The sequence below is a fragment of the Balaenoptera physalus genome (assembly GCF_965194825.1).
Source record: "Balaenoptera physalus genome assembly, chromosome: 19".
Lineage (NCBI taxonomy): Eukaryota > Metazoa > Chordata > Mammalia > Artiodactyla > Balaenopteridae > Balaenoptera > Balaenoptera physalus.
Window position 1 is genome coordinate 56818226 of NC_138900.1, and position 19084 is coordinate 56837309.

At 35.3% G+C, this 19084-nt stretch overlaps 1 protein-coding gene across 2 annotated transcripts in view; it reads left to right on the top strand.

The window, feature by feature from the left end:
- The window catches only part of CNTNAP4 (contactin associated protein family member 4), a 256737-nt gene that overhangs the window by 120913 nt on the left and 116740 nt on the right, over positions 1 to 19084 (top strand). The gene's annotated exons all lie outside the window — the stretch shown is intronic.

A 19084-nucleotide genomic window follows, 5' to 3' on the forward strand; every position in this document is an offset into this window, starting at 1 on the left:
TGAATTATATAATGCAAGCATGATCTCAAGAGAAGTTGTATCAGTGTACACTCCCACCAACGATACACGAAGGGCCCCATATCCCCACATTCCTGCCAACACACGCTATTATGCAGCTTTCTGAATTATGCCAGCCTTTTAAGCACAAAGTATTATCTTATTTCTTACTGTCTTTTTAAATAACAGTATTGAGCATCTGTTTGTACAGTGTATTTGTTTTTCCTCAACTTGCTAAGTGTGTGATCTTGGATGTCACTTCACCTTTCTAAGTTTCAGTTCTCTCATCTGTAAAATGAGAAGCAAGTACATCTCTCTGTCACAGCAAGGTCGTGGAATGAGAAATGCACGGAAGGTGATTCGTACTTGGTCTGCAGAGTAGTAAGCTCCCCCAAGGAGTTTTCTGTATTTGTTTTTCTTGAATTTAATTTTTAAAATGATTTATCAAAAGGCAAAGTTATAAAGAGTTTAGGAAATTGGGTTATTATAAAATTGCCAATAATCGAAATTCAGTTAGGGGATATTCTTTTGAGGTCACTGGAACCCATGGTAAGAGAGCAAGAGAAACTGCAGTGGATAATGTTCAGGAAATTGATAATGTCCAGGATGAGGGGATTTGGGAGAAGGAAAGAGACTAACAGTAGATGAAAAAAGAATAATGTATTTTGCTTTTTCCTTTTTTGTTTACATTTCTATATATAAGTATTATAATCATATCATTAAAAATTGCCAAATGGGGGAAGTTAAAAAAGAAATCTGTACGTTTATCCCTTAACAGACTGCTATTAAAACTTTAATGTATCATCTTTATTCTTTTCGTATTTTGCTTAACTTTGAATTAACTTATAATTATGCTGCTCACACAGTCATGTTTCATCCTTAAGTAAAGAAGAGAGCATGCTAATTTTTCAATAGTCTGCAAAAATCACCATTTTAATTGCTTCATAATATTCCCTCAAGTGCATGTGCCAGGATAATTATATTTTAGTGCTCTGGACTTGAAAGTAATTCAGTATCTTCAAAAATGTGTAGTATAAATTACACATTATTTTAATCCAGTGGATTTAGACATACTAACACATATAAGTCAGTGTGTTTAATAATGCCTCGTATTTACACAGCCCCATAGAGAGCAAACACTTTTAGTAATATTACTTTCAAGCAGAGCTGTGATCTGGGCGTTCCGGGTATTATTACTGTGTGAGAGATGAAGGAGTCAGCCAAGGCTGTGTGTTTAAGAATATGCTTCAGGGCTTCCCTGGTGGCTCAGTGGTTAAGAATCCGCCTGCCAATGCAGGGGACACGGGTTCGAGCCCTGGTCCAGGAAGATCCCATATGCCGTGGAGCAACTAAGCCCGTGTGCCACAACTACTGAGCCTGTGCTCTAGAGCCCATGAGCCACAACTACTGAGCCCGTGTGCCACAACTACTGAAGCCCATGAGCCTAGAGCCCGTGCTCCACAACCAGAGAAGCCACCGCAATGAGAAGCCCTCACACCGCAATGAAGAGTAGCCCCTGCTCGCCGCAACTAGAGAAAGCACACATGCAGCAGCAGACTCAATGCAGCCAAAAATAAATTAAAAAAATAAATAAATGAAAAAAAAAAAAGAATATGCTTTAGATCTGACCTTTGGAAGAACCCGTACAGGATTCCCTTCTCCAGTGCACTTCCTTAAAACAACATCATTCTACTTCTGAAGCAAAACAGATTGGAGTAAGGTTAACTAAGGGGCTGAGTTAGACTCTCTCAGTGTAGGTGGGTGTCTGGCAAGACTGATTAATCATTCTTACATTGCTCAATATGTGGTGTCTATATATAAGGCCCTGTCAAGATTTTTGTAAGCATTAAATGCAGATGTGAAATCACTTAGCACAGGGAATAGACATGTTAGAAATTTAAGATTGAATATAAGAGTACTTTACATAAACACTCATGTTTTGAGTACTTCAGAACTTATGACAATGCTATTGTGGTAAAAACTTTATAATAAATGTATGATAAAAACATGTGTTTCAAATAAGGAAATAGTTTTATGTCTTAAATTCTGAATAGAAAATGACACAGAATTAGTAGATTGCCCGAATGCAATTGTTAATGAGCTTCTCATCAACAGATTTGTGTTTTTTCAGTGTTACTCTCTATGAGCACTTTACCCCTCACTCTAAGAGGTAACATTAGGTCACATTATTCTAGAGACCACCATAAAACCACACTAGTGTAGCAATCGCTCCTTCCCTGTGGTCAATTGCTGAGCAAAATAAAATGGAGAATGACACCTTTCAATATCATCAGTGTCTAAATAAATTATTTTGGAAACATGATGTATAACATGTAAATGGTCCCGAGATTACACCTTTTTACGTAACTGAAGAGTATAATACAGAAACTAATAATTTTATCAAATGTAATCAATCTTGATTACTAAATAAATCAGTTTTTTTGTGGTGTACTGAGAGCTTTTAAGTTGACTAGATACATTAAAATAACTGTTTCTTGCCCGTCAATAGGCAACTTTCAAAATATATACTTATGATAAGTAGAAGAATCTAGTAAGAAATAAAGTTTGTATCAAGGGCTGTTGTTGCCAGAGCCTGTTCTCTGCACGTGTACTCTGTACGGTACTGACACTCAATCCAGATTTGAGTCCCTGAGGAGTTGCTGGAGGAGTCTGTGTTCAGAGCAGATGCTCATTCCTCTTCTTTTAGAACCATGATTTTCATACCTGAGCTGAGAACAAAGCCAGAATAGGTCACTGCGTCTGTCATTTCTTTATTCCTAAGTGTCACATTTGTGGTCTAAGAATTCGTGACTGTTCTGGAAGAATTCAAGGAAAATTTGAAGGTATAGAAAAGTAGGGTCTACACTACATGTCATGTCAAGATAAATATTAAATAATATTTAAACTGTAAAGTAATAAGCCCCAATACTGTGTCATTGGAATTCTAGGAGGGGTTGCCCTCAGATTCATTGATTTTAGTTTCTTTATCTATAGAGAGCAAGGAGGCATTTTATCTGGTTCCTTAAGGAAATACTTATGGTTATTCTGTATATTAAAAACAATGTAGTATCTTAAAATTCAAATAAGTAGAATTTTAAAACCTATAGAGTATCATTAAAATCACATGCAATATGTTTTATAAACAGACTTCAAGGATGCATACAGATATCTATAAAAGTTATCTGGTTTAAATTTATTACATCCTTTTGAAATATTCTTCAAATGTTCATCAACTAATCTCCGTTTCATTGAAACAGAAATAATATGGCATTTAGGGACCTCTTATTGCTACGTGGTGCTATGATTACCCTGACTGAAGTATAATTTCCAAAATTTATATTCAAAGGTACATGAGTTTAAAAAGAAGTAAGACTTTGCATTTAAGAAATGAGAACTATTTTTGTTTAAGTAACTTTTCTGGGAGGTATTTTCTTGATAATTTTTGCCTTGAGGTTAAAAATATTGTCAATTACATTCAAATAAGTATCTATTTGAACACTTTATTTCCTAAATGGGATTGTCACTTTGACCAGAGGACATGTAGAGGAGTTGCTATGTCTCTTTTGAAATAGCAACTTCAAAAGAGTTGCTGTTGGCTGGGAGACTCAGATATTAAACCCAAATAATGCTATTCAGTCAGACTAGTTAGATGTCAGGGACAGTGTGCCATCTGCAAGGACCTGATCGCTACACCACACAGCAACCACAACTGCACTTCATCGAAGCTTATTATGAGCCAAGCAGATATTAATTGCTTTATTTTACTTAATTCATACTTCAAACTTTGAAAGTAATTATTTCTATTCTCAATTTATAGATGAAGAAACTTAGGTTTAGGAATATATCGCATGGAAGTTTCTCCAGCTATTAAGTGATAGATACCTACCTATCTATTAAGAGTCACAGTAGTCTTGTTTCACCAGGGCACACTAAGGTCTCCAGATCAAAGGTTTAGATGAACATCTTTAATTTTTCTCTGTGAAGAGGGGGTGAAGACATTATTAATGTTTCAGTTGTTGGAATAATGATTATTGAGGCTTTAAAAACTTGTCTACAAAGATTAAAGAGATATTTGTTTGAGCAAGAAATAAATGAATTTTTGTCATCTTTGTCGAGTAGAGGAAATATTTTCTAAATCTCAGACACCCTAGCATTAAAAGTGTAGCACATGCATTAAGGCATTTAAGTTTTCTGTAATCTTTGTTCCATTTATCTGTGTCGAGGTACCCATGGGTATGTGAGCCACTTACTGGTTTGTTTTCTTATTTTGCTACATCTGGCAGAGTTTCAAAAGGCAATGCAAATAAGCAGGTGTTATTATTGATTGAAATAAAACACTTTTGCTTTAGTTCCTCTAACCCAGTGTCTGCTGCATGCATTTATTCACCCTTTGCCCCCAGAGGACTGGTGAGTTTGTCTCTTTGATGAAGAATGGGATAGGAAAGTCTGCAGGTTTTTGCTCCCTGATTACATTATTGCCAAATAAAGTAGTCTCTCTCTTGACTTTCTGTGTAATGAAACTTTAATTGTGACCAAATTATACAGAATCTGAAGGTCAAGGTACCCAAAATAATACTGCATTGTAGTTTCATCTATGTGTTCTAAAAATACTTGGTTAAATATCAAGTTGGCACCGACTTTAAAAAGAATACTTTAGAGGCCATTAATCTTTGTACCTTGCTAAGACTCAGTGTTAACAATTAGGCACGCCTTAGAGGTTACATAGCTTCTCTGAGTGACAAACTTCTATGAAGGTTTAGGTTATGATCTAAGTGAAGATACAGTGTTCACCAGTTAAATAAAGTATATAGTATTTAATTTACATTGCAATTCACATTAGAGTGTACATTAATGCACATATAATATACAGTAATAATATAATATATTTAATATGTAGTAAATTAGGAATGGCTTCAGAGGCCAAAAATGAGAGCCATTGACTCTAAAACTATAAGGAACAGTAAGGGTTGATTGAACAATAAGGGCTGATTAAACATTTCAGTTTTTCAAATTAAGTATAATAAATGGATATTTTATTTTATTCTGTTGGAAAGATTGGTTTTTTAGGATCTTTCTAAAACATATTCAAGTTTCTACTTGGGAAGTCTATTAGCAATTCATTAGGTAAATAAATGCCATTTTGAAGTACTCTGAAGATTAATCAATATATTAGAAGGACTATAAAAACATTAATAGAATATAGAGATAAGTGAGGAATATTTTACTTTAAATTTTATAATATCTCTAACAGAAAACTCAGTAGTTTTATCACTGAACAATAGTTATTTTAATGGTAATGGTCATAGGAGTGCCATTATTCTCTGTAATATTAATGGTAAAAGGAAAGTTGCTAATGGAGCTCATTATGGTATAATGCATGATAAATTATATGATATCTAAAATCCGAAGTTGAAAGGTACTTCTCATGGTGCTCTTAATGATCTATATAAAAAAGCACAAGAGTGAAAAATACAATTTTAACGAGGTATTCTTCAAAATCTTTTTTTTTTTTTTTGCTCTTAGATAAATACATGCAAATTTAAATCTTGATTGTGTTCACTGAACTATCTTTTAAAGCATTAAGGACGTATTTCTTTTCCATAGTTCCCAAGATTATTTTCATTTATTTTTATATTGAAGGACAACACACATCCAGAAAAAGGTGAAAGGCATGTATGTGTACAGCTCATTGAATGATCAAAAAGTGAACATAGTTGTCTAAATATTACCTAGGCCAAGAATATTACAGGATCTCCGACACCTCCTTTCATCCTTTCCCTGATCACTACTGCCTCCCTCTTCTCCCAAAGTTTTCACTATCATGACTACTAATGCCAGTTTTGAATTATGTACAGAAGGAACCATGCAATATGTATGTTTTTTACTCCTGGCTTCTTGGGTTAACATTATACTTGTTAAACATATCCATGTTATGGTGTATAGGAATAGTTGATTAATTTTCTTTGCTTTACAACCTTTCATTATATGACTGCGTCTGAATTTGTTTACCCATTCTACAAATGGACATGTGAGTTGTATTTTGGGACTCTTCTGAATAATACTTCAGGAACATGCATGTCTTTTGTTACACAGCGTCTGCTTTTATGTAGGGTGCCTTCTTCAGAGTGGAATTGCTGGCTCATCAAATAAGTATATGTTGAACTTTAGTGGAATATATGAAAGGCTTCTTATGGGGATTGTGCTAATTTACACTCTCAACAGTAGTCCATGACAATTCCATTTGCTTGACATTCTTGACAACACTTGATATTGTCAGTTTTATTTTATTTTAGCTTTTTAATGTTTCCCTCAATTTTGGCCAACCTGGTTGATGTGCACAACTCTCACACTGGTTTTAATTTGCAATGCTTCTATGACTAATGAGTTTGGACACTGTTTTTTAGATTTGTTAGTCATTTAGATATTGCTTTTATTCCTCTTTTTTATTGCTCTGTAGTCCTCCACATGTTCTGGTTACTAATATACTGGAAAATAGGTTCTCCTGTTCTGTGGCTTCTCTTTCCACTGTTTTAACATCTTCAAATGAATAGACATTCTTAAATTTAATAGATTCGGATTTGTCAATCTTTCCTCTTATGGTTCGTGCCTTTTGAGTCATGTCTGAGGAGTCTTTGCCCTCCTTAAAGTTGTGAACATGGTCAGCTGTGCTATCTTCTAGTAGCTTTATTGGTTTGCTTTTCACATATAGGCCTACAATCCTACTGGAATTCTCTTCTGCGTGTGATTTAAAGTAGTAATCAACCAACTTTCCATTAAATTTTTTTTCTTCTTCTTTTTTCCAAAGTAGATATTCAATTGGTCTAGCACCAGGCATTTAAAAGAAGTTGTTGTCTCTTTTTTTTAACGGCTCTGCATTGCAAACATTGTTAAAATTCACTGTCCATATATGTTGAGTCTGTTTCTGAATTCTCTATTCTGTTCCATTGGTCTGTTTGAGTCACTCCCTGCCAATATGACACACACACTCTCTCTCTCTTTTTCTTCACATTTTAAGACTTCATATTCAGTAAAGAAAATCCTCTGACTTTGTTTTTCTTCAAGAGTGTCTTGGTGATTCCTGTCCCTTTGTCTTTCCACTAACGATGTATGAGAGTTCTCGTGGCTCCACATCCTCGCCGGTATTTAGTATCATCAGTGTCCTGGATATTGGCCACTTTAATAGGTGTGCAAGTTCAGTTCATATTTATATAGAGAGTTTTACCCAGCAGATTTGCCTAAACGCACTCTACAGAGTAAAGAAAAATTTCTACACACACAATCATGCAGCCTATGAATAATAGCAGTTTTATTTTTTCCTTTCTAATCCTTATTACCTGTTAAACACTTTTGTTACCTTGTTGTACTAATTAGAATATGATACTAATGTTGAATTGACAGGTCTGTAGACAACATACTTGTCTGGGTCCCAAACTCAAAACAGCTCTCAGAATTTCATCCTACATGCAATGCTTACTGTAAGAATTTTGTAGATATCCTTTACAGAGTTAGAAATTCCCTACTTGGCTAAAAGTTTCAATCTTGTTTAGATGTTGAATTTAATCAAATACTCTTTCTGCGTCTATCTAGAAGACCATATTTTCTTCAGTTTGATTAATTATATTGAAGAGTTTTTAAATATTAAGCAATCCTTATATTCCTGGAATAAGCTTGATTGCATTATGACCTATTAGACTTTTTCCTTATTTTTATATTCTAGAATAATTTTGCAACTATCTTTTAAGGATTGTTGGATCTATGTTTTAATAAGACTGGCTTTTATTTTCCTCCTTACAAGTTCTTTGTCAGATTTTGATATCAAGGTTATGCTGGCCTCACAAAACAAGTTGGGAAGCATTCTGTTTTTCTACTTTTTTGAAGGTGTTTATATGATACCCGCATTATTGTATCCTTAAATGTTTAGAAGAATTCACTAGGGAAAACAGAGGGCCTGCAGTTTTCTGTGTGGGAATGTTTTTTAATTATACATTTAATTTCGCCTATATATAGGCAACTCAGATTTTCCTGTTTCTCATCTGTTTTGGTAAATTGCAGTTTAGAATTTGTCCACTTCACTTAATTTTCAAAATTATTGGCCTAGAATTATTCCAAATATCCTCTTATTATCATTCTAATGTGTGTAAGATCATGGTAAGATGCTCTTTTGCATTCCTGATATTGGTTGTGTCGCTTTTCTTTTCCTTGATCAGTCTAACTAGAGTTTCATTCATTTAAATGTCCCTCAAAGCCTTAAGACAAATACCATATGATATCACCTATATGTGGAATCTAAAATGTGGCACAAATGAACCTATCTACAAAACAAACAGACTCGTACACATAGAGGGCAGACTTGTGGTTGTCAAGGGGGAGGGGGAAAGGGAGAGGTTTGGACTGGGAGTTCAGGGCTGGTAGATGCAAACTCTTACATTTAGACTGGATAGACAACAAGGTCCTAATGTATAGCACAGGGAACTATACTCAATATCCTGTGATAAACCATAATGGAAAAGAATACTAAAGAAAGAATGTGTATATGTGTATAACTGAGTCACCTTGCTGTACAGCAGAGATTGGCACAATGTCGTAAATCAACTATACTTCAATAAAGAAAGAAAGAAATGTCCTTCAAAGCATTATCTTTATTATCTACTTCCTGTTTCATCCTTGGTTTTAATTTACTGTATTTTTTCTGATGTCTTCATTCATCCTCAGCTCATTAATCTTCTCCTTTCTTCTTTCGACATCCATGTGCTCAATAGCAGTGACTTCTCTTCCATTTGTGATGTTGATAATTTGGGTCTTCTCTCTCTTTTTTTCTTGGACAGCATGACTAGAGATTTATCAATTTTAGCAAACTTTTCAAACAACCAGCTTTTGGTTTTGTCTAATGCATTCCTGTTTTCAATTCCAATAAGTTGTGGTATACATTTTTATTACTTCTTTTCCTCTGCTTATTTTAGACTTAACTTGCTCTACATTCTTTAGTTTTCTAAGATGGAAACATTTATTTCAATCTTTATTTTTTCTAATATATGTATTTAATGCTAAAAATGCTGCTGTATCCCACAAATTTTGATAAATTGTACTTTCATTTTCATTTAGATAAGTTTTTAAACATTTCACTTGGGGTTTCTGCTTTAACTCTTGGGTTATTTTCAAACATTTTGTGACTTTCTCGCTATCTTTCTGTTACTGATTAATAGTTTAATTCTAGTGTGATTTGAGGGCATACTTTGTATGATTTGTATTCTTTTACGTTTGTGAGGGCATATTTTAGGGCCCATAATGCAGTCTATCTTGATGAATGCTTCATGAACTTGAGAAGACTGTTTCTGCTGTTGTTGGGTGGAATATTCTAAAATGTCAATTAGATCCAGTTGATTAATAGTGATATAGGTTTTCTACATTCTTACTGTTTTTCTGACTCCTTGATGTATCAATTACTCCAACTATAATAATAGATTTACCTATTTCTCCTTACAGTTCTATCAGTATTTGCCTCTTGTATTTGGACTCTGCTGTTAAGTCCATATGCAAAGAGGATTGTTAAACCATCTTGGAAGATTGATCATTTTGTCAATATGCAATGTGCCTACTTATCTATGATAATCTTCCTTTTTCTGGAGGCTGCTTTGTCTGAAATTAATATAGCTATTCTAGGTTTATTTAGATGTAGCATTAGCGTAAAAAGTGAAATATAAAATGAAAACCACACTTGAAAATTCCCTGAGCAGACCAAACCATTTAAGCCACATAAGCAAAACTAAATCTAGCCTACTTCATGCACAGGAGCAAAACTTAACTTAGTTTACTTCTTGTAAATGCCTCTGATAATCACAAAAGAAACTTAAGTCATTTTCCTAAACACGGTATTAAATAATCACTTTTGATCAATCCCCTGCCGTCTGTAAACCCCCATTGTAATAACCAATCATTGTAAAGGTTAAACCACTTCCTCATTTTCACTTTATAAACCATTCTGTAACGTTGTGCCTCTGAGCTTCATATTAGTTTTGGGGTTGAAAGCTCCCAGTTATAAAACTGTTCTTTCTTTTTTTTTTTTAAATATTTATTTATTCATTTATTTGGTTGCACCAGGTCTTAGTTGTGGCAGGCAGGCTTCTTAGTTGCAGCTCCCAGGCTCCTTAGTTGCGGCATGTGAACTCTTAGCTGTGGCGTGCATGTGGGACCTAGTTCCCTGACCAGAGATCGAACCCAGGCCTGCTGCACTGGGAGCGTGGAGTCCCACCCACTGCACTACCAGGGAAGTCCCTAAAACTGTTCTTAAAATGCACAATAAACTCTTACTGATTACTATTTTATTGATCCGGTGGTTTTAATTTTGCTGTTTCTGGATTTTTGACACTAACATAGTGTATCTTTCCCCATCTCTTTTAATCTATTTTTAGTCTTTTATTTAAAATGAATTTCTTGTAGATAACAAATAGTTGGGTCTGGTCATCCTTTATACTCCTTTATACTCTGAAGGTCTCTGTGTTTTAAGTAGTAGTTTTTTAAGTAGTGTATTTAGATCCACTGTTAAAGTGCTTATTGATATATTTGGATTAATATCTATCACGTTTGTAGCTGTTTTCTATTTGTTGTATTTGTCTTGTGTTTTTTTGTTCCTCTTCCTGTTGTTGCTGTTCCCCCTTTTTAATGCCTAATTTGAATGTAATTGAGCATTTTGTATGATTCTGCGTTATCTCTTACTATTGTTTTTTTAAACAGTTATTTTGTAATTAAGAATAAGAAAAATAAATTATTTTATCTTACCTTCTTTTATTCCTTCTCAACTACTCTTCCTCTCTTTATGTAGATCCAGGTTTCTGACCTCTATCGTTTTCCTTTGTCTGAAGAACTTCTTTTAAATATTTCTTGTAGAACAGGTCTGCTAGCAGTGAATTCCATCAGTTTTTGTCTGAGAAAATCTTTATTTCTCATTTATTTTTGAAGGATAATTTCTCTGGCTATAGAATTCCAAGATTATTTTTACTTCTTTCAACACTTTAAATATTTCACTCCACTCTCTACTTGCTTGTATGATTTCTGATGAGAAGTCCAATATAATTCTTATCCTTTTACCTCTAAAGGTAAGGTATTTGTTTTCCTCTGGCTTCTTTCAAAATGTTCTCTTTATCTTTTCTTTTCTGCAGTTTGAATATGTATGACTAAGTATAGTTTTTATTTTGATTTCTAACCTACTTCTTACTCTTTGAACTTCCTGGATCTTGTCTGGTGTCTGTCATTAATTTTAGAAATCCATTGGCCATTATGACTTCAAATATTTCTTCAGCTCCGTTCTCTCTTTACTCACCTTCTTGTGTTCCGTTTTTGCAAATGTTACAACTTTTGCAGTTATCCCATGGTTCTTGGATATTCTCTTCCACTTTTTTTCTTTTTGCATTACAATTTGAGAAATTTGTATTTTCTTCAAGCTCACTGGTTCTTTCTTTGGCTACACTGAATGTATCAATGTACCCATGAAAGACATTCCTCGTTTCTGTTACAGTGTCTTTGATTTCTAAACACTTTGGAATCTTTGGTTCTTTCTTAGATTTTCATCTCTCTGCTTACATTCCCCATGTGTTCTTGCATGTTGTCCAGTTTTCCCATTAGAGTCCTTAGCATATTCATCATAGTTTTTTAAAGTTTCTAGTCTGATAATTCAAACATCTGTGACATACGTGAGCCAAGTTCTGATGATTGTTTTGTCTATGCAGACACTGTTTTTTTCTTGCCTGTTGGCATGACTTGCAACTTTTTGTTGAAATTTGGACATATTGTATCTAGTAGTGGGAACTGAGGTAAATAGGTCTTTCATGTGAGAATTTATATTAATCTGGCTAGAAATTGGGCTGTATTTAATGTTTGCTGCAGGTGGTATAGGTGCCAGAGGCTTCAAATTCATCTAGTATCCTTGTTTTTGCCTCTCCTTTGACTTTGGCATCCTCTTCAGAGATGGTCTGGGTTTTGCATTTCTCTCAGTTGTTATCCAGTATTATTATACTGGAGTCCTGTTGGTATGGTGGTATGACGTGGGGGAATGAGATCATTCTACAATATTGCAATTAAATGTTAGTGTTTTAGCCTTTGTCTTGAATCTGTGACCTTCACTAGTGTTTCTGGAGGTCCTTCATAGGGATAAGGCTCTGGCAAAGTCTTTGTTATGGAGATCACTCTGGGCATATTTCACAATGATTACCTTTCCCCCTCCTTGCCAGAGGCAAGAAGAAATCTTTTTTTCTGATCGTCACAGAGCATAGAAAGTTTCCTGGAGGAAAAGCCCACAACAATGTGGGGGTCCTCTGAGACCACAGCCCTCGGGAGTTTCTCACTCATGCTAGTCCACACTCGGCCTCCATCAATTCATCAAAATTACCATGAGAGTTCCTATCATTTTATGGCACCAGTGGATGGACAGATTTCTGCGGTCTTTGGGTGGCCTTCTCTCTCCAGATCTCCTGGGGGTGGTTTGCCATGTGTATTAGTCAGCTCAGGCTGCTATAACAAAATGCCATAGACAGGGTGGCTTAAACAACAGGTGTTTATTTCTCACAGTTCTGGAGGTTAGGAAGTCTAAGATGAAGGTGCTGGCCGATTTGGTTCCTGGTGAGGGCCCCTTCGTGGTTTGCAGACATCAGCCTTCTTGTGTCCTCACCTGGCGGAGTGAGAGGAAGCTCTGGTCTGTCTTCCTCATCTTGTAAGGATGCTAATCCCATCATGGGTGCCCCGCCTTCATGACTTCATCTAAACCTAATTACTTCCCAAAGCCCCACCTCCAAATACTATAACAATGGGAGTGGTTAGGGCTTCAACCTATACGTTTTTAGAGGGACACAACTTAGTCCATAGCACCATGTAACCTCAGTTTTCTGATGGGTCTCACAAAATTCATTGATTTTAAGTTTGTCCCTCTTTCTTGTTGTATAGAGTGATGATTTCCGAGTTCTTTAAATAACAGAACTGATGCCTTTCCTATTTACTAATATGTGTGCATGTTCAAGACTATAAATTTCCTTTAAGAACAATTTCTGCTAATGTTTTATTATTTTCTATTGTGTGTAGGACATTATATATGAAAAAAATGAACGATAAGTTGAGATCTAGAAGGATGTCTTCCTACAGAATATAATTACAGTTGCTTCTGCAGGCAAGCATGAGGCATCTCTGACCATCGTCATATAATTTCACAGATGGAGAAGATGGGAAGCTGAATTTTCATCCCTGTGGGGAGTTGTCTCTCTCTGTCTTACCATTTATTCTTAGTTGTAGACTCTCAAAGTTTTGACACAAAACCTGTGGAAGCTTATGGTATATTCATGTCCTTGAGGGCTCTAGCACTAAAGTTTTGTCTCTAACCCTGTGAAGTTGTCAAAGGATCTGCTCAGTTTCTCCTCTTCAGAAATCCTTAAGTCACCTAAAGAGGAAAACAAGGGCCCCAAAGGTAGGACTGGTCTCTTTGGCTGTTCTTCTCCCACATCTCGGACATTTAATATTTTATTGTCTTTCAGAGCTTCAGTCCCTATTTTTAATTTTGTACAGCTTTTAGCAGGAGCATTGTTCAGAATCTCCTAATCTACCATTACCATAATATTATTATTTTTTAGTTAAAAGTTACTTTGCATCTCAGTCAAATTTTAATCTTCCTCAAAATTGTACATGTTATCACCCTAATATAAATTTAGACTTAACGACCTGTCCATATATCAGCCATGTAAAAATTTATTACTATGTCTCAACAATAGTTACAGACTATAGTGAAGATTGTATCTTTCGTGCGCTTTTTCTCTCTTGCCCTTTGATATTTCTGTCTTGAGAATTCAAACCCTTCTATGCTAAAAGGGCCTAACCAGTGTATTTTACAACTTTGTGCCTCCACAGATTCTAAAATAATGGCTGGTTTGTGGTCCCTCAGTGAACTATTGTTAATAATTTGGTACCCCTCCAAATAAATATTTTAAAGATATTGAATATCTTCTGAGAGGGATAGTAGAAACTGATTTAATATTAATAAAATTCTATACTCTTTTATATTGAAAATTGAGTTATTATGTATACAGAGGAAAACTTAACTTTCTGATTTGACTGCTGTACTCTCATTGCTGGTTTTCTATTACATTAAATGAATTCCATTCACACTCAAGATAGAATCAACTTTTGTTGGATATAGTTACAATGTCTTGTTCAACATATGTTTAAACATTATTCTTATCTGGGTTTATGTTAGCATATTTCCCATTTTTTGGTAGTTCTTATTTTTCTTTTCTTTTATGCTTTTCTAGACCAGAAGATCTCATGGGAGGCACACTTAGTAAAGATTTATAACTAACATCATAAAATAAAGAGCTGATTTCCATTAGACAGCATGTTGCTATGATATATTTAGTTTCTGCATATTAGCTGACAGTGTCAAAATGAATTGTACTTGGAAAAAGGTCATATGTAAGTCACATGAATAAGAGAGGTCAGAGGATTTTAATATTTGCCTGTTTGTTGTATTGAATTTCTACTAATGTTGCTGTTTATTTTGGTGGGAGCTGGACGAATTTACATGTAATTACAGATCTGCTATATAACCACATGTAACTGGTCCCACGTTTCTAATTTATTACAGCAGTGTTTTGGAGCCCCTTATGAACTACCATATATGGCCATCTCCCTTTATGCATCTTGGCTTTCATAGATGAGTTGCTCAATTACTATTTACAAAAGAAGTTAATGCTATTACACTTCTTCATAAACTTTAGAAGCACTATGAAAATACTTAAAATCCTGTGAAAAACTTTAATTCATTAACTCCATAAATTATCTTGGTTAGAATACATTTCTAAACCATCTTTGAACATCTCATTGAGTTTGAAAATCATCAAGTCTCAAAGAAAAGAAAAATACAATTAAGGCTTTTTGATTTTTATCACATAAGACACATCACCTTAATTTTACTTGTAGATATTTCATATATTTGATGATCTAATGGCATATTCTTCTACATTATGCATCTATTAGGAGGTTACCGTTTATACGCAACAGTCCTATTGATGTTTGAAAATTTGTCTTTTATTTTCATTCAGCTGTAGTAATTTTGCGAAAATATAAAGTTAATAGAACAATCCTTTTGTCTATAAAAGTCAACTGGTAGAGTTGTGTCCCAGTTCAGTAATAATCTAAGTTGCATTACTTTCAGATGTGTCAAAGATTTTAAATATAATTTATGAGAAAAAGGGAAAAACAGCCTCAGATAAAATATCAGGTTTCCTCTAGGGTGAGTTGTTTGCTTTCACGTTCTGTTGGAGTGAGGCCTTTGATGGCTTAGCTAAATTATGGGCTTTTGATTCAGAAAAGTATAGAATTAAATCCTTACTCTGTCACTTTCTAGCTGTGTGGTTTTAGGCACATAAGCTCTATAATTTTTGTTATCTTCAGTTTTATGGTGGGCACAAAAATACTTCACAGGATTGAGGCAAATATTAAAACTACATAATATATTATATATTTCTGCTGTGTCTGATGTTGAGACACAAGCTTTCACGTTGAAGACATTCAGATTGATAGCACAGAAGACATTTGTTACTTATTTCTCCCTTTGGAGGTTAGCCCTAGTCAACTGTTCTCCTAAAATCTTTTCCCTCTCTGAAAAGTTTTGAGATAAAATAGGGAGGGGAAAAATAGCACGATTTATCCACAAGCCTGAAGAATGTTCAAAGAGCAGACCAAAGACCAAGAGCACAAATCAGCTTGACCTGCATTGAAATGCGGATTTCTAAGGCCCCTCTCACAGATTTAGTGCGTGACAGCACCTCAGGTAATTTGGACAAGCACTAAAATTCAGAATATATAATATAAGGGAAGACATACACATTCTCATAATAAAATTATTTTTTCAAAAGAATGAGACATTTAAATTCATGCATTCCTTTATGAATTATGAGTATATGAAAAAATCTGCATAGCAAATTGAGAAAAGTCTTCTAGGCAAGGGAATTACGTTAGGAACTTTAGTATGCATTGAACTTTTCATTTATAAAGTGAATAGCATCAATTCCCTGTCTCATTCACAGACATTCTAAAAAAATTCCCGTTAGATATTGAATTCCACAGCAGAATCTTTATTATCTTATGTTTTAAAAGTTAGCAACAAGTGGAACAAAACAACGCAAATATTACTGTTCAGTTAAATATATTTAACTAGTAGTAATGGTGCACGTTTTCCCAGTAACATTAATCTTGGAATGTTATTTAAGGTACCCAGAGCATTACTAAGTGGTATTTCTGCCTATTCTGTCACTGTATACACTTGCATGTCTATGCATTACTTTATTTTGCTAATTATTATAAAATTAATACATGCTCATTAAAAAAATTCAGAAATGACTAAAATGTGCTAAGTAAAAAATCCCATATCCCCCACCTCACAATTTCCCTCATCCCTTGTCAGAAATAATCACTTAAAATTTTGAATGTGCTCAGATGTTCTTATTACTTATACAGACAAAGTAATTTACATTTCTTCTTTATGTTCTCAAAATTCAAATAGCTCATAAATTGATCAGATAAACTGTGAAAGGCTTCCATTTACAGACGTCCTCTTCCCATTTACCTGTCTGTTGCCACTGTCACCTGCATCTTTTCTCCCAATCCCATAAAATGCTGAGATCACAGAGTGCCATCTGTCTCAATCTATGAACTTATATTAATTTTGAAAAAATGTGAGATCTTTTGGAGGGTTATCTAATTCATCATCCAGGTGTTCACTGCAAGAAATCATAATTAGGTATTGTATTAACCTGCCAGTGGTACCCAGGAAAACAGAATCAGAAGTGTAAGAAGGTCTGATTAGGATTGAATGTCTTTAAACCAGGTCCTCAACCCTGGAGGCACATTACCCTGACTTGGAGAGCCTGTAAAGACAGACAGACAGACAGACAGACAGACAGACAGACAGACAGACACACACACACACACACACACACACACGTACAACAATGCCCAGGGTCTGAGCACTGGGAGTTTTAATGTGTAGTCCAAGTTTGGGAAATACTGTCTTAAATGAAACTGCCCTTCATCAGCCATTCTAAAGAACAAGTTGGTATAAATGGACATTTTCAGGCAAATGTTCATGGTTTTGACAGAAATGGAGACCATGGTGCCCTAAAGGTGAAGTGAGGATGGGGATTAGGTAGTACAATAAAGAATACAGTTAACCTTTTATATCAAATCCTCAGTGTGAAATTTCAACTGGTGGAATAGCATGGAACATTCTAGAAGTGTCTGGTTATCAGAGTCCAAATGTCTGTGGGATTAAACGATGTTCTCCTGTTTATGTTCTGGGAAATATTAAGCAGGAATGTGGGCCTAATATGTTTGAAACATGCTGGATAACTGTTCCTCCCTCAGGAGATACAGTGCTCATTTGTACATTCTCATTTGACGTCTTCATAGAGATACAATAATCAAGAAACTTGCTGAACTTTGATTTGTTTTTAAGCCCAGTCTTTCCCAAACATACACATCCAACAGATACTTTGTTGAGAACCACTTTGAGCCAAGCCATATTCTAGGTACTATGGAAGGAAGGCAGTAAAGGTCCCTGCTTTACAGAGCTTGTCTTCTAAGGGGATAAGATAAACAAATAATCAAAAAAGATCCCCAAATAATGAGTAATATGAAGAAAATAAAACAGAAAGGTAAGATGCTGGGGTGCCAGGTACACTTCCTTTAGAAGCTGTGATCAAAAAGGGCCTGTCCTAGGTGGTGCTCTTCAGACCAAGGCCTGAGATGACAAGAGGAGCTGGTTGTGCAAAGATCTTGAGGGAAGAACTTTCAGAGCAGAATGAACAGCTGGCACCAAGGCCCTCAGCAGGACTGAGCTTAGCTTCTACACGGAGGTTCCGTGTGCTTAAAGCATCATGGAGGAGATTGCCAAAGACTGTGTTATGTTTGATAAGGAATTTGGATTTTCTTCTAAGTGGTAAAGGAAGCAGTGGGGGTAACATAGTTTATCTTACCTTTAAAAATCTTACTGACTGCTCAGAGGGAAAGGGATTAGGGATATGGATGGGGATGGGGATGGTGATAGGAAACAGAAGACTAAAAAGATGAGGAAGAGGCCATTGAAGTAGTTCTGGAGAGATAATGCTTTGTTGAACCTGGTGGTTGTAGCTGAGATGAAGGGAGATGCCTAGATTTGGGATATAATTTGGAGGCACCATCATAGAACTGTCTGTTTTGTGTGAGCCTGAAAATTGGGTGTATGAGGTACTGGGAGAGGGGGGCATTGGGGGGCAGGAAGTAGAGTTGACTGATAACGGGAATCAAATCAAATTAATGTGACTGAAAAACCCAACCTTACTTTTTTTTTTTTTTTTTTACTGTGTTAGAAAATATTTTGGTAAATGTTGGTAAAGAGATATTTGTGAAGTAGAAAGAAAAGTAGGCAAATGAATAAACTCCCTGGGTATTGGTGTTCCTAAAATATTTGCTTTGTTTGGTATGATCTACATGAGGGTGACCTCATTCGTTGATCCAGTCACGGTAAGGGGACCTGTCATGCGGCTGAATAGGTCGTAGCTTCATCCTTTATTTCGTTCCTACGTATCCTGGTTGTTACAGTTAAACAAAAAAAGGAGGAGGAGGAGGAGGGGAAGACAAGAAGGAGAAAAGGAGAGAGGAAAGGAAGGAAGAGGTGGAAGAGGAGAAGCTAAAATAAAAATTAAATGTCAATTATTGAGAACAACTGCTTCATCCTAACTTTTTCACATATGAAGCTTTACCATATGTCATGTAGGAGAAAATAAAAGCTGTTCAGGTGTGGGTTTTGCAGGTGAGCTATGTGTTAGGTAGATGCATCCTGATATTGTGGAAGGAGCATAGCTCCTGGTCATACCATATAATAGTTTTGCAAACACCAGAGATTTTTTTTTCACCATTCTGACGTTTAATTTCCTCATCTGCAATTTGATGGTGCTAGCTCAGCATCATTCCTGTGGTCTTTCTAGCTTTCAAATCTAGAATCTGTAAGTCTAATTTCAGGTCTTTCCAGATTATTATTGATTCCAATTTCCCTTAACAATTTTTTAAATACAGG